Source organism: Mya arenaria, chromosome 13, assembly GCF_026914265.1.
Source record: "Mya arenaria isolate MELC-2E11 chromosome 13, ASM2691426v1".
NCBI classification, from domain to species: domain Eukaryota; kingdom Metazoa; phylum Mollusca; class Bivalvia; order Myida; family Myidae; genus Mya; species Mya arenaria.
In genome coordinates this window covers 48,804,215-48,821,035 of record NC_069134.1, presented here as the reverse complement: position 1 = coordinate 48,821,035, position 16,821 = coordinate 48,804,215, and positions in this window count along the sequence as shown.

Below are 16,821 nucleotides of genomic sequence, written 5' to 3'. Positions count from 1 at the left end.
AGATATTTTATTCAATTTAGATTGTAAGCCTGTATAAGTTTTAAAACATCTCAAGTTTACACGCATGTGCAGTAAAGAAGATGAATAATTCAGTGGTTTGTAATCGTCGTAAAGCTATTTTGCACGTAACATAAAAAATTGTATGCGCATTTTAATTTTTGCAGTTTGTATATACCGCAGAGGCTTTTTCGCGACTTTGTGAAAATATACGGTCTCAAGGCTATAATTGAAGCCGCAGCTCCTTACTCGTACACTGACTTACCAGTGACCGCATATTATAACTAGTTCTGCACGTTACGTAGTATAGCGCAGAACCTTTGTCTTAACATTTTGGCGTGCAAATATATGTGCGCGGTGTAATCGGGTGTAAAAGTCAGGTGACCAATGGCTATTGGTTGGCGGTTTAGTCAGGATACTGTTCATGGCGGTTACTTCTACGCTCGAAAGCGATCTGAACGGTCACCTTTTCTTTTGCTTGAAACATGGCGACATCCGAAATGTCAGATGTTATGGAAAAAAGGACTGAACAAAAAATCATGGAAGTGATGAGGACGAACAACCAGGAGCTACTCCGAAGCATCAGGGGGTTGATTACTAAGATAAGTGATAAATCCTCGTCTTTACTTGACATTCCTAAATTTAAAAAGAAAAGTAACGAGGAAAAGTATAAGATTAATTTAAGGGTATTAGGGAAAATTGAAACGGCAGGGTCGCACGTCGAGGCGCAAAAATTGAACTCCGCTCACGAGGCTATTGTTCAAGGTAAACATAACATCGATAATTTTCTCTTTCGATAACAATTTGTCTGTGTACATAACGCGGATTGTAGTGATCACATTGGTCATTTATTAGATGGGAAGCATAAGCCATATACATAATAAGTACTTCATATAGCGCTTTCTTACGCCAGTTGTATTGTGTTTTTATAGCTACTAAATTACTGAAACACAACCAGAAACTGGAACTTTTGGCAGACACGTCCGAGTTGGGTTGGCGTGTTGTTTCGGAGTACGAGGCCAATGTCATTGCAGACGACAGTGACGACGAGAAGCACATATACAGGCCGAAGCTCGAGCCAGTAGGAAGGCATCGTACAACCGAACAGGCAGCATCCCGGATTGGGTTTAATGTGTTGGAAGTCTGGCCATTGGAATATGGAGTGCCTGCAGAACACAAGCCAGTAGAATAACAAGATAAGTAGTTTTATGAATTGCTTGGTTATTGACGTAACAGATTCAGGTACGAATCATCCGGAAATTGAACCTTCTCAACCAGAAGTGGAGAGGCAAGAAAGTCCTTCTATATATTACCCTTTAAAAGAAGATAGGGTGGAGTTTAGCATAAATAAAGAATAAAGAAATACCTGATTGTGGTCGAAAACGTCCGATAATCAATACATTTTGGATGTGGTTGCCAATTGTAATAAGTTACCATTTAAGGTGATTCCAGAGAGAATCGAGCTGAGAAATAATCTGCAAGGACTAACTCAAGTTTTGTAGAGGGAGAAATAGCTTCCCTGGTTAAAAAGGGTGTCGTTTCAGAGGTTAAGGGGAAACCTCATATAGTGAATCCTCTTACAGTAGCGTATAATAGAAATGGTAAGCCCAGACTGTCTGTAGACACATTAATAAATGTTTGCATCTGTTTCGAATGAAATACGAGGACATTAAAGTTGCAGAAACATTATTTGAAAAAGGCACATATATATTCTCATTTGATTAAGAAAGCGCCAATCATTATATTGATATTTTCCCAGATCAATGTATATATCTCGAGTTTTTTTTGAGAGGATAAATGGTATGTATATAAATCTTTGCCATTCGGTATTTCCAACGCTATGTATTTTTAGTAAAACTTTAAGGGTGTTGGTCAAATATTGGAGATCTCTAGGTCACAAGATTATTATGTTCCTTGATGACGGTATAGGCGGCCACATTCACCAAACAAAAGCAACGTTAGCAAGTTCATTCATTCCCCTGGCAGTAGGAGAATTTGTTTTTTTGTTGGCAAAAGACAAATGCAGTTGGTATCCGAAACGCATCGGTAACTGGTTAGGTCAAAAGCTAGACTCTGAATCAAATCAAATTTTCATTTCTTGTGAACGGATAGATAGGCTAAAAATAGCGAAGGACTCGATAAAGTTTCAACCCGCAAGCGATAATCTGGATCTGGTCAGAGTGCGTGTTTAGCTGGTATCGTTAGCCAAATTGTTTCATTACAAAGCGTGCTTGGTAAGATCGTTTTTAGAATGACCGGATATTTGCATTGTTATATTGATAGTAGAGCTAGTTGGAATGCTCCAGTCAAGGTTAACGGAAACGCCATAAATGATTTGACGTTTTGGCGGGAAAATGTAAAACGATTGAACACAAAAGGCAAGTCTTTGGTATATGACAAAACCACTGAGTTTAGTCTTTGGTTAGACGCAAGCAGTTTGGGCTCGGCGGATTCGTGATTAGTGAAGTAGTTTTTGGTCAGGGATCACGTGTAGGTTTATATCATAATGTTAATTGTACCTCAGGTTTACTAGTTGACATGGAAGTGACGTCATCAGATGACGAAACGGATTGCAGCTCACGCAAAGACTGCGTTTGCGATGGTTTGCTCTCGGAAAAGAGGTATTTTCAGAATACTTGCTTAGTTTATTCGAATATAGCCCCAGGAAGTGGGCAGGTGCGCTCAGAAAGCGTGAGGCTTATTGAGTCTCAAAGGTATGCTCCTGGGCAGGTGCGCTCAGATAGCGCGAGATCGCTTGAGCATCAAGCTATGCTTCCGGAAGTGGGCGGGTGCGCTCAGATAGCACGAATCCGGTCGAGTCTCAGAGGTATGCTCCCGGAAGTGAGTATGCTCGCTATGTTAGCGAGAGACGGTTTCCGTCTCAAAGACAAATTCCCGGATTCGATGTGGGTAAAAATGGTCTGGTTTACACAGATAATAAAAATGTAAAGTACATTCTGATTAAAGACGATTTACACGAAATATGTCTTGATATTCATCGTATATGCTATGTTAGCCACATCATTTTGTTTGTAGAATGGGTTCCGAGGAAGGATAACGCAGAAGCAGATCATTTAAGAAGACGCTTAGATTCAGATGATTGGTCAATAAGTGATAATAATTTTAAATTTTTAGACACAAAATGGGGACCATTAACAGTTGATAGATTTGCGTCACATTATAACAATAAATGTGCTCGTTTCATTTCAAAGTGGTGGGTACCAGATACGGACGCCATGATTGCTTTTCGCAAAACTGGGTAGGAGAGATGAATTGGATTGTTCCACCACCGAATCGTATCGTTGAACGTTTGAACAAGATGGTTGCTGAAAAATGCAAAGGAACAGTGGCCGTTCCTAGGTGGATATCGGCTCCATTTTGACCGTTACTCACTATTGGGAAACATGGTTTTAGAAGTTTTGTAAAATATGTTTATGAATTTTCCGTTACAGGCGCAGTCTTACAGGGAAAAGGGAACAACGGGATATTGATGCACGAACCCTTGAGTTTAAGATTAATGGCGCTATATTGTGATATGCTTGACGTTTCAAAGAAACGTCATTGATACGGTTTTACAGGTACAGACTGGCGTACGTGTATCTAAATCATAAGCGAACACGGAACATGTACATGTTGTATCAATATGTATACGTTTTGCATATATTGGCTTGAGACAAGCGCTAAAACGAAGGTTTGAGGAAGCCGTGATTATTGACAATTCTGAACATGTGGTCGACAGAATGGCAAGCTACTAAGGCGGACAACACCGTTTCGAAATATCACTACCAAGTCAAGAGATTTATAGACTTTTATATAGAGAAAGGATTGGAAAATAGACCAGCGCATTCCATTCATATTGCAATGTATTTATCATCATTGCTAGACAATAACAAGTTTGCCAGTGTCATTTCGGCAGTGTTTTAAGCCATCAAGTAGTACCACTCTGTAAATGACTTTACATATGCAACAGAGAATAGTGTAGTAAAATCAAAGCTTGAATGTGCAAAGCGTTTAAATTCAAAACCCATTAAAAAAGACGTTGTAAATTCTGAGTATTTGATAAAGCTTTGTGACATGTTTATTGAATCAACGGATCTCGCAATGATTCTTCTCTCTTATGCTGGAGTTTTACGTTTTTACGAGCTAAGTGCACTGACATGTATTGACGTTAAATTTGAAAGTGAACACTCAGTTATTAGGATAAAGAAGAGCAAAACAGACAGTTATCGTGGGGGTTTTAATATCAAAGGGCTTGACATCGGATTGTCCAGTTTTTTTATGTTGGAGCATTTCATGAAATGCGCCGGGTTAGTAGTCGGTTCAGATATGTTTTTATTCAGGCCAGCATACAGATCAGGCAAAAAATGTTTCCTGTTAAAAAAGAACAAAAATATCAGTTATACCCGCGCTAGAGAATGCATAGTTTCAAAGTTACAATAAGTTGCTACAACATTAAACTTGGGGACTCATTCTTCATTCTTTAAGAGCCAGTGGAGCTGCTGTAGCAGCAAAGTCTGACGGAGTTTCAGACCGTTGTCTAAAGAGATACGGTCGATAGAAGACAGATACGGCCAAAGACGGCTATGTCGATGATTGTCTAGAGATAAAATGTTCATCACAGAACAACTTAAATTATGAATGTTTCACGATTTTAATTTGATTACCGACTTCACTAACATAAGTATATTCTATCGCATGTCCTGCCTCGGTAAAGTGTTCAGACTTACTAGTTTTGCGAGTTACGAAGTATAGCGCAGAAATTTTGTCTTAACATTTTGGCGCGCAAATATTAGTGCGCGGTTTAATCGGGTGTAAAAGTCAAGTGACCAATGGCTATTGGTTGGAGGTTTAGGCGGGAAAATATTCGTGGCTATTAGTTCTACGCTCGACGATGATCTAAACGGTCAACTTTCCAGGCAATCAGGTTCAAGTTTTTTTGTTTTACAATATCAGATATGATTGTGTAAGAGAAATGTACAGATATAATGCAATGTGGTCTTAAAGCATGACACAATCATATTCGCATGTCGTATGTGGTATGTTAAGTATAATATATGGCGAGTCTAAAGTTATAGTGGGAACAGTTTTCCAGAGTATTTTAAACTCTATTGCTGGGGCGAAGTTTATCTCTGGTTTTTAATCTGACCCATGTTATCTTTTCATATAATCGGTAGTTTAACAGAATGCAAATATTTCGTAGAAAACGATTTGACTAGATGTTGTATATTGATTTGTATTGTGTTATGATGTTATGAGTGCTATACATATGAACTGCTCACGCTATCTAATCAATGTTAAGTTTGGAAGTTTAATTGAAGTATATATACAGTACATTCACTACGATCATTTCTTTCACGACGACTACAGATTGTCATTAGTATTATGCAAAATGAAACCATGTTTTCAATTACACAATGGAAAATGGCAAGAGTTTCATTTCCTTTTGTGCGTGATCTTGGTGCTAAAGTAGATCACAAAACTCCATCAGAAAATTAATTTTAGAAACACCCCCCGTTCCAGGGAGTTGACGTCGCACCCCGTCACCGTTGAAGACCGAACCAAAGAGCATCTTACCAGGACACTGGTGTTTGTTATTGACAATGATATTGAAGCCAATAGTTTCACCACAAAAATTAATAGAAAGTTGTCAGTCGTGTAAAGACGTCATCAACTTCGTGAAAGGAGGTAACTGGGCTGTACCATTATAGTACTTAATCCGTAGTTGAACGTTTATTGTTGTCGTTTTTTTTCAAGAAAGTATCGTCGCAAATGCACCTAAGCACATGTTGAGGGTATATGGTTGTTTTAAGAGGGCACTGAAAGACATATATGTGTCTGCGATTTGTTCTATAACCACGTGTCATATATATTAGACTGGTTAAAATTTGTATCGGAGAGAAACTGTCCTATCTCTTACCATTGATTTGACCTTAAAAGGTAATGAAATAGTGGTTATAAACAATCGGTAAGATACATAACACTGTTGACCCCGAATGTGTGCGTGTGTGTGTGTGAGTGCGTGCGTGCGTGTGTGTTTATCTTCCATTTGCTTCATAACCACATGTCATATGAATGCGAGCAAACAAATGCCAAAGACTCGCTCAAGTATTTCGGACGTACATTTAAACGCTACAATTCCCTATTTTCAAAGAGAAAAAAATAGTTTATAACTAAGTTATGGTGGCATACTTCTGCCACCAGATAACCATATAACTAACTAGTTAATTATGTGGTTACGTAACTAGTTAACCACATAATTTACTAATTATTTAAGTGATTAACTAGTTACGTAACTAGTTAACTACATAACTAACTAGTTTTTTAAGTGATTAACTAGTTACGTAACTAGTTAACCAGTTATCACTTATCTATAAATAGCATTGTTTTGCTCCATTGCATTGATATTCAGTCACACTTAAGTCATCGCAGACATTATACGAAGTCTTTGGGGGTATTAACCACCATCTTCAGTTGATGGGTGTGATTCCATCTGCAATAGTATTCTAGAATTAATTCACAAAAACAAGAGGGAATTTTTTATCAATGAAGTTTTGTGTTCAAACAAACGACCCGGTCAATAATTGCCTCATCTGGTCGACAACTACCGACACACCTGGCTATTCTTTGCACATTGTAATTAAAGATTTATGAGCGGGCCTTTGATGTTTGCTATCCTTAACGTAATGCATTGCCGTTCGCAGGATGTGAAAATGTGGGGGTGCAATTTTCGGGTTCCAAGAGGCGGTTGCCACTTTGTCAGGAGTATGGGGGACAAAGCCCCCGATTGCTTTTTACGTTGAATTTGATGAGAAAACACACTCATCAGGGGGAGGCTTTCTAAACAATTTCACGATGAAGAGAGAAAATATTTGTTAAATTTGGATAAGCATATCTGTAGGGTCTTTGACTATAATACTAGTAGGTACATAGAAAGTTTTAACATTGTAGGTCCCCTTTGAAATCTCGCTCTTCCGTGTCCATATAAAAAAAAACTTTAGTATGTAAATGCACGAGCGAGGGCAGACAGCAAGACTCTTCGATCTATAGCCTACATGTCATGTATGATATACTTCCCGCGCAGATGCGGAAGAAGGATTGTGGTACAGTACGCAAATTCCAAATATTACGTAATATACATTTATAGATAAGTGAAAACTAATTAACTAGTTACGTAACTAGTTAATCACTTATCATTAGGCCGGTAAAATAATACAAGAATGGCAGTTGAAGGCACGTACATACATTTATTTCCCGTTATGATCTTTTATTTATTGAAAAAATTAACTAGTTACGTAACTAGTTATCCACTTAATTAACTAGTTAGTTTTATGGTTATCTGGTGGCAGAAGTATGCCACCATATTAAGTATAACTCTTTACTGAAGTTAATTAAAATTCATCACAATCATTCTTAGAATAAAGTAACATAAATATAATAAGATTTGTAGTACAAACAATGGTGTATTTGATATACATAAATGACAAATAATTCAGTTCATATTCATGCCAAAATTCATATTATGGAAAATCATTCAGTTTTAATCAGTTTATATTCATATCAAAATATATACAAAACAAACAAATACCAATAGAAAAAAATAAAAAAATAATGAAACATTAATTAAAATCGTTCAATCAACAAGACTATTCAATTAAAAAAAGCTTAATTTGTATACATCTATTTACAAATATATATACGTAAGTAATGTACATTCTTTAAACAATACCCACGTCCACTTATAACTAAAACTTTTCAATGAAAGAGTATACCTTTAATTATATGACAAACACATGCAAAAACAAAAATCGCTCCATTTCATTGGATTTTATCTTAGTGTATATTAAAACAAAGATCACTCGAAATTTGGTTCTGCAGGAGATTTATGTTTGTATTTCCAATTATCTACCCCTATGGCAAATTTTTGTCGCATACTGTTGAAATAATTAAAACTACAACGAAAGTCAGTTAAAAGCCAAATGCTGAAAAGAAATGAGCTAAGTTTTCAATGTCTGCGTTTCAGTAATAAGATTATGTCTTCATTCATAAATTCCATTCACTAGATTTGTTGCTTTCAAGGAAGTGAATCATCTTCGTCATATTCCGTGTCACTAAAAATGTAGTCTATATTTGTGGCTGCAAGGCGTTCAAGTTTGCACTTCCAAATATGCAATACATCTGCATTTACGCGTTTTTCACTCGATGATTTTGAGTGGAGTTTTTCTAGCAAAAAAGGAAGAAATCCCCCAGCTACAGCGAACGCTGCCTGACCCACCGGTGATAAATCCAAGCCTTGACCCAATGCAAACACAATTGTAATGACAAAAAAGATGAGAACGACGCAAAAAAGTAATTCAATTAAAGCCTTTGTGTATTGCCGACCCAACGGACCCGGCGACACAATGTCTTCAATAGCCAACGCTTCCAATATAAACTTTCTGGGAAGGAAAAACATTCCCTTTTTCACATCTATAAAATAAATTAACGGTCGAAGTGTTGAATCGTTTTTAGAAGAGCGTTCACGTAACTGACTTTTGCAAGAGCACATTTTGCATCCGTCGTTAATGGCTTCATTCTTTACTAGAAAATTAGGACAAAAACATGTAATTTGAACTTCATCGTGTTCTTCTATATTTTCTGACCCCCCAGGCCAATTTATTCCGAAATGGCTTGAAAAGTCACGGCCATCGGCCTTTATAGAGGTTCCATTAACTTTTGACGCCTGCCTACTTTCTGCTGTTAGAGTGTTAAATATTGCTTCGATATCCGATTTAAATTTATCTTGTAAATGATCATGGATGAGTTTAGTGTACGCATGAGATTTTATGCTAACCTTGTGGAAACAATGGTAACAATACACGAGAATAAGTATCACCATGACTAAATATTTGTTTGCATAATCGAAGTTTAATTGTAATCCTATTGCTGTATAAGCAATAGCTTTGATGTAAAAGTAAATACTGTATGCATATGGAATTCCAAATAGTCCCAAACAAAATACAATAGCAGCAACATCAAACACGATTGCGTTAATGTATTCAACAAAAATTGTCTTCTTGTCGACATTTTTATCTAATTTTGAAAGACGACATGGAAAGACAACTAAGCGAATTAAGTGCACAATCAACAAAGCAATAAAGTATAATGACGGTAAATTCAATAGAATATTATAGAGGAAGAGACATGGTAATATGATAAAACCCCATATCAAAGTTTTGTTGAATAGGGTGACTGTGGCTTTGTAGACTTCATTGTATAATGCTTTGCTATCATATGAGAGAATAGGCATTTCTGTAAGTTTTTTTTTAAGTTCATCTAAAAACTGACTACTTGACCACCACCCTTTGCAAAGTTTTGTGTAAAGCATATGGTAAAGTACAACAACCCACATAGCTCCTACTGAAAAACAACAGCACGCATATATATATAATAGCATGTTTCTATTTTCAGATTGGATATCATGGAATAGTTGTGTGATCATGTTTCTTGAATCAACGATAGCGTCTGAGTTCACGGATATCTTGAACGAACTAGCAATCAAAAATGGAGCCTGGATGATAATCAGCTGCAGTATCATAAGTAAACATATTTTGACAAGGCCTGCTAGCATCTCATATGTTCTTTTACCACCAAAAATTAACTTTAACGTTGCTAAATCGAAAATGAATTTAAAGATATCCCACACACATTTATAGATTTCAATATTTAAGCATCGTTTAACCAAATCAAAACAGCGACAGAATATTTGATTGTATATAAAGGCAAAGAAGGATACAGGATATGAGGCACGTTCAGTAACGTAGGAATATTCCACACGTATCGTTTTATCAGAAGGCGGTAGTGGCATGTTCACGAATGTTAATAAATATGTTTGGGCACGACCCATGGACTTCCATAATTTCAAAAGAAAGTATAGAAACAAATTAGTCACAAAAAATGTGGAACAGATATGTAATACTGCGAGTGTTCTCATCCACGGTCCTTTTTGTAGCTCGTAATTCTGAAATCCGTCATAACATCCATAGTATACATCAGCGATCCCTTTACTAATGTCACCCATCTGTTGAAGGCACACTGCAGATGATTCAGGCAGATCAACAGATGAGTTGAAAATTTGATCAAGCATTTGCCTGTAGAGGAGATGTTTCTGATCAGACACATTCAACTGCAATAGACATTCACTTGGAACTGATCTAAGATCAATTGTTATTTTATCAACACTGAATGACAAAGTCCACAGAGACATAGGGATGAAATCCTCCCCAAGTAGCAGAAGTTGTTTATGCGGTTCATCTGTAGTCAGCACCCACTGCTTTGGATTCACTATATCAGCTGATTCATTTAGGTTACTGATTTCGTATATGTTGTTTATTGTTATCCAGATCATCCTATTTCCATTCCAAATTGATCCCTCAATAAGTCTGGCATCATGCGGAGTCGCGGGCTTGATGGTGCATGTATCAGAATGTATATTCTCGATTGTTTGTCCTTCTGTGAATAACATAATTATGACAATCACCACAGTCAATATTGACCGCATCATGTTGGATGCTTCAACAGGCGAATAGACAAAATGTTAAAGCTAGTGAAAGGACTGGAAAAATGAACGTCCACACTACTTATATAAGATATATAGTCATGTATCCCTTCCCTCTTTATCAAAGATGATAGCTTTGCAAAACTAGAGGACTGTTTATCACTGTAGTTTGAAAGCACATGCATGTAGTTGTATCAGCAAACGTCCAGCTATGCACTCTCCTCTCAAATTGTTCAGTGCGCATATAATTTCAGGGGCCAAAAGGTCACAATTCTGTTGATCGCATGATGATAAAGGAACAATACATATGCTCATTCATATTTTGGTAGTCTTTAACAACGTTGCATTTACTTTTATTGTCAGTGAAATATTGAGATATTTTTGGTCTGTCTGAGATGTTTTGAACTTTTTGTGTCTTGTGTCTGTAATGCTTAGAATTTAGCCTTAAAACCAAGTATTCGTCGATTTAGCTACTGTTAAACCATCCAATATTAAGATTTCAATCTAGGCTAATCAAAACTGGGACGATTTCAACGAAAATGTCAAGTATGCGTTCACTATAATCTTATTATTGATTAAAGTGGACCAAAGTCGTGATGTAATCAAATTGAACGTCCGCGCTCACATATAAGATACCAAACGAGCATAATTTTAAAAGCATACATATATTGCAATGATATGAACGATTTAAATTACACTACATCTGCTTCCAATAATATAGATAAAGTATCATTAATTGGACACGTGACTCCCTATTGACGGGGTATGTTAATAGAAACTTGTTATCTCTTTCACAGTTTGAAGGTCGATACTACACTTTGATTAAACACAAAAGGCACAGTTAACATTATTATAGCATTTAGTGAGTTTTAACACCACAGAACGTTTGCTATTCATAGCAGCAATATCTTGATGATTTAGGGAAAAAACATTTTTACCATTCATTGCAGTATTTTGAAGCAAAACATTTTTTTTTATTTCGAGGATGGGGGAGGGGCATCTTTGCCATTCATCACAGCACTGTGTGTTTCATTGCATTTAGAGGAAAACAGCATTTTGCCACTCATAGTAGACTTTCGATGATTTTGGGGAAAACGCCATGTTTTTAATTTATAGCAAACTTTTGATGAGTTTGGGAAAACAGCATCTTTTTGGCATTCATTTAAGTTTTTCGATGATTTTATGTAAAAAAGCATTTTTTTGCAACTCATAATTCATATTTCGATAATTTTGGGAAAAATAAGCATTTTGCCATTCAAAGTGATATTTAATAATTTGGGTCAAAATAAGATTTTGTCATTTATAGCAATATCATTTCAGCCATTTATTTCATAACATTTACGACATGCATAAAAATATTTTGAAAAACTCGTTTAAAAAATATTTATTTAGACAAAACATTTTCAAATTTAAGATATACAAAGCTTGGGCGCAATCAGAGCTAAAAGAATATAATGATAATATATGCTCAAAATAGAAAAGGAAGCCTTGAATTCCTTATTAGGCTGCACTAGCGTCTTAATTTGAACCAACTGCATAGCTCGTAAGAGTGACACACGATTCTTTTAAGTTGTATTGAAATCCCATAAATAGTAACAAAGTTACGACTGAGAGTTAAAACCATGACAAATTTACTGTAAGAAATGCGTGTCCGTAATAACACCAGCGTTATTTTACCATCGAAAAGGAGCATAGCTTAACAATCATTAAAGCCAGAACCTGACGCCCGACTTAATATGTGTTTATTGACTCTGGGGTCATGTATATTTGGTTTCCTAAAATTATCTTGAACTGGATTCGGGTGCCAAACGTTTCTGGAAGAAAATTATACTTTCTTTTTCCCCAAAAGTATACCTCTACAACAACCACGGAGTAAGTGCAATTTGGAATTTACTGCAAAACATTGTATTTCGAAAAATTGTTGGCTACATCACTTTCTGCGCCAATTTGACAATAAGCTCTAATTTTCATTTAATTCTTAATCTCGATCAGTAGGTTAAGGAGTCACGTCATATGACTGTTTATCTTTCGCTCATTAAAACGAATAAAAGTAGGTCTCTTTTCTTTTACTATTCATTGAATTATATTATAGGGTCAATATTCAGTATACCACTATAAATATACATCTTATGTGTGTCGCAGGGTGGAAAAAATGTCAGGGCATGAAACCGGTACACCTCGATAACAGGACAAGTGCTCAACCGACTGAGCTACCGGACCGCTTACACACCTTCTAACAATCTGTATCGGTAACAGCCAAGTTGGAATTCGTTCCCCTATTAAAAGACAATTGTTAACATGTTCTCGAAGAAACCACGGGCAGGATATTGAGGATATGTATATACAGTCACGGTCCCTATATTTGGCGCCAGGGTGAGAAATTGTGCAGCAAGACGAACGAGGCTCGAAACAGGTACCCCTCACTCTCAGGTCGAGATCTCTTCCGACTGAGCTTCTAGGCTGCTAACACACGCTCTCAAAACCTGTATTGGTATCAGTGTCGTGATATATGTTCTAATCAAACTTAACGTTTTCAAATTATTCAATTTGTAATAATAACTCGGACAATAATTGCCGCTTTGTATGATCGTAATTCAGTTCACGAGTGTTTTCTTACAAATTTTCTATTTGGATCGTGCTTATCTGCGGAGTTTTATTTATATTTTGATTTATTACAACCTTTCTTGTACAATGAGTGTATTAATCAAATGCAGATTGTCCATTGATTGAGTTAAATGTTGTAAACAAAGCAGTCAAGAAAAAGAAACAGGTCGAACTGATATCATTTTAGAAAACGTTGTTTTCATGTTGTATTTATGTTTAAAAAAATCGAGTAGAATTCAGTCAATTACAATCTAAATTATCTTATTCCATTGGCAAACAGAATTCTCTAAACGTTAAGTTTAAGTAATACAATGAACATTACGAAACATTGAAACATAAAGCCTGTTCAGAGGCTCAATGCATTATTGTTTCTGGTTTTGCACCACATCCATTTAAACGGTCATTCGCAAGAACTTTTCTTTGCGCAGATGGATATAGTGAATTCCAATTTACCGTATGCTGCATCAACTTTCCTTACTCCCGAGGAAAAGTTATAGTTGCAATCATAAAAGGGGCGTGCAAAGTGTGATGGCGCTTTTACGATACGTTAATATTGTGAAGATATAGTCTCACCTATTACCATCAAAGGTGATAATAATCACGCTGTAAACTAGGTAATTAGGTGTCTCGATGCATGGAGCAATTATCTGCAGCTACTGTTGTAATATCTAAACCTTTATCAATTAGAAATCCTTGAAATGAGTCGTCAGGTGTGTTATCAACTAGATCTTTTGCCTTTAATCATTTCAGTAGGACTTTTTCCTTGACAGTTGTCACCTGACTCTTTAATTTAATTTCGGCTATCAGTATAATATCACCTTATATATCTGAACCCCCAATTTACCTTAAAGTGAAGTTAATGTTTGTAGCTTCAACAACCTTAATTACATATAACCTTCATCCTGAACAATAAGTCAGGTTTTCGAAACCATCGCCAAAGTTGCTGAAAACCACCTTTTATCGGGGTTAGAAACGTAGTTGGGCTGGCTGAAGTACGCGTGGAGTTCTTTTGACTATATACACTTTAACTAGCCCAACAGCGTTCATACCCCGATGATAACATCAACATGCAATTAATAATGACATTAATGGAAAAGGGTATTAATTTGGTTTTACTTGCCACACTTAAGTTAGTTACCACTGATATTAAAGCGATTGTATTTTGAAGGTTATTATTTTCAATAATCACTTCCCATTGTCATCACTCAGGTGCGTTTCAGTGTGAGCTGATTTGATTATTTTTATGAAGGCTGTGGGCTAAATAGTTCTAAATGTAAATGCACATATTTGTATATCATTTTCATATGTAATCACATATATTGCAGTTTCATTCGTCATAAATTGCTTATTAATATATAATATAGAAGCTGAATAAATGGAAATATCGCCTATTTTAAACTGCACTTTCTGAAAAAAAAATATTTTCCGTATTGTTTTTTTGAGCGCTCTGTTATGATAATGGCGAAAGCGCAATTTTAATCAACATTTTTCGTGTCCTTAAAAAAGTTCAATTTTCGCTACTCTTAGCATCCTTATCAGTTCTTGACCTTTAAAATCGTGAGCATATTTGCATGGTGACCTGGATTAAAAGCCTAAAATAGATTTCTGATTTGTGCTCAAGATTCAAGACTGAATGAGTTTGATATACATGTATTCACATTTTTGTAAACATCCTGAATAAACAGGCAAATATCTGAACTATGATATCTACAACAGATAATGATTTATTTTTAATACTGCGTAATACGGATAAAACCGGAAAATACGAATTTACTACCGAATAATACATTCATATGACAAATCTTACTCATATTTATATAATGTCACCTAGAAGCTTACGACTGTCGTATAAAACCCTGTTTCTCAAAAAAAGTTTCATATATTTGCCTTCGTTTAATTTTTCGACATGGGTTAATCAAGTTATCTTTAGATTCAACCTTTAAACAAAGGGCCTACATATTTTTCCTCCTTTAACATTATAACCCCACGTGTTTCACCAACCTACTTTCGCGTTTTCATCATCGTACTTTCGCGTTCTGTTAATCGTACTGTCGTCTTCCGGCGCGAATGCGCATAGAAGAATTTCTTTTCGGGGTGACGAAATGTCAGTTTCATGGATGCGTGTATTAAGTCTTTGAATCATGTCTTTAAGTGAATGGATCTGAAATATTATACATATTATTTTAAAGTTTTAACTCCGATTGACACAATAAAGATTGGTTGGTGTTGCACGTTTGGCCTTACAGACCATTCATGATAACCGTACTAAAATAATTCAGTTATCAAGACGATTTGAATGTAACCATCAGCCTGAAAAATCTGATTTTGTTGTTTTCTAATTATCGTCATAATTACACCAAATTTGCAAGAGAGGGTCGGGTTTCCCGGTATTATTATTATTATTATTATTATTATTATTATTATTATTATTATTATTATTATTATTATTATTATTATTATTATGCAGTGGTAGTCGTAGCAGTAGTAGAAGTAGTAGTAGTAGGAGGAGGAGGATGAGTAGTAGTAATAGTAGTAGTAGTAGTAGTAGTAGTAGTAGTAGTAGTCGTAGTAGCAGTAGCAGTAGCAGTAGCAGTAGTAGAGGTATCATTCATAGAAAACACAAGTGCTCTTATCAGGTTAATGTGAAGCAACGTCATTTTACTGTGTCATCCGCATTAACCCTGCGCTATCTCCTGAATCCGACATCTTGTCAGGGAAGTGATTTTTTTTCTGCGCCTGCGCTCCGTAAGGCGACAGAACGATAATGAAAATGCGCCAGCACGATGGCGAAAACTAGATAATACAATGATGATTACGCGACAGTACGATACTTTGATAACGTAAACGCGAAAACATGATATTACGATGATAAAAACACGATAGTTTATCGAATTATTGTCATCGTACAGTCAAATAATCGCGTTTTCTTCATCGAACTGTCGCGTTTCGTGATTTCACATTTTCATGATCGTTTGTTCATCGAGAAAAATGTATTAATTGTTATATTCCACGTTTTCATTATTAAAAAGTGTTGATATTATATTTTTACCCACTCTCTTATATTAATTTATCGCATTTTAGAAATTATTATTGAAGTAATCTAATTGATATAATATATTGTATACTGGTTGAGTTTGTAAATCCGAACAGTTTTGACAGTTTTTTAACAAGATCTTTGCGAGTTTTGGTTCAAGTAACTTCAAACTTGGCATAAATAATGTTTGGTTCAAACCTCAGCCTCTGCTGAAGTACACATTTACAAAATATTTTAATTCATAAACACAAAACGTTAATTTCAAGCACAGTAAATCGCCCTTCACTCGGTGAAATGAGAGTATGTAAATCCCGATCGCTTATATTTTATCTAAAAATAGATTGCGATTCCGTCATAGTTTGTTTTCATCTCTAATCAAACACACAATGGAAAGGGGAATCAACTCGAACAGAATCTAATCTTAGGGAATTTGAGTTGTGCCCCTTGCTTCGAAAATCTAATAACATTCCTTAATACCCATGATATTGATTACAGTGCGATTTAAAATCTGACGTCATTCCTCCGCGTGCTTCATATTTACATTTCACCTGCTTAGGAGTTTGACAGGGATTTATAAGAAAAATACTCACCTAAACTTGACGAAAATTCGCATCCGTTGCTAAGGCAAGCGTCTGTATCAATCTATATCATC